A 918-nucleotide genomic window follows, 5' to 3' on the forward strand; every position below is an offset into this window, starting at 1 on the left:
AAGGATGGGGGATAATGTTAAAAGAAAGAGATAAAGGTATAAAATAGCCATCTAGAAGCCTATATGGTCCAGAAACTGTAATTTGCTCATGGGCAGCAGTGAGAAACTCCTTGATTTAAAGGTCATAGATTTGTAGTAAGGTTGGTAAGTAAGAGTCTATGTTTTTCACCTGCCTTGTCTGGTTGTGTGAATGTAGGTGAAGAACAGGTGAATATAGTAACACCAGGAGAAAATTTCCTTAGTGAATATTGCAGAATTTGAAGTTTATTATTATCAATAACCATGTCCATAAGGGCTTTTCAAGAGGAGTTATAGCTTGTTTAGAGATGCACATGATATGTAGAGTCTTTCTAAAATAAAGGTTAATGTGAATATTTTGATCAAGAGAAAAATAATCATAGAAGCATTTTACAAGTAGTATTTAATTTACGCCTGAGATGTTCTAAGTAGTCTCTCCTGCTTTTTGGTTTGCACAGATATTGTTCTTTTTGTCTGGTTTACCTCAGTCCATTACTTTAAGTTTACAGTTCATAAAACAAAGAGTGGTTTAATACTGTACGATGCATTCCAATGGTGCTACAATTCAGTGTCAGTATTTTATTCTTTTAGCTCTATATTATATCCTTTTGAAATAGGCTTAGCCCAAAATAATATTTGCATAAGCAGAGGATTGTGACTTTGGGACTTCTCATTCATTACCACTCAGTAAAAGACTCCTATTTAATTTAAACAAATAATATGTATTAAAATACAAAATAGACATTCATTTTAAACACCAATGAGTTTTAATACACCAATTTTTAACTTAACTTATAGTATTGTATTATTTAAAATTGAAAAGTACCACTTCTAATTAGCAGAATTAACAAGGGCATTTGAAATGGGCAATATTTTCAGACAGCTTTCCATAAGCAATTA

The sequence above is a fragment of the Pteropus vampyrus genome, unplaced genomic scaffold (genome assembly GCF_000151845.1).
Source record: "Pteropus vampyrus isolate Shadow unplaced genomic scaffold, Pvam_2.0 Scaffold107, whole genome shotgun sequence".
Taxonomy (NCBI): domain Eukaryota; kingdom Metazoa; phylum Chordata; class Mammalia; order Chiroptera; family Pteropodidae; genus Pteropus; species Pteropus vampyrus.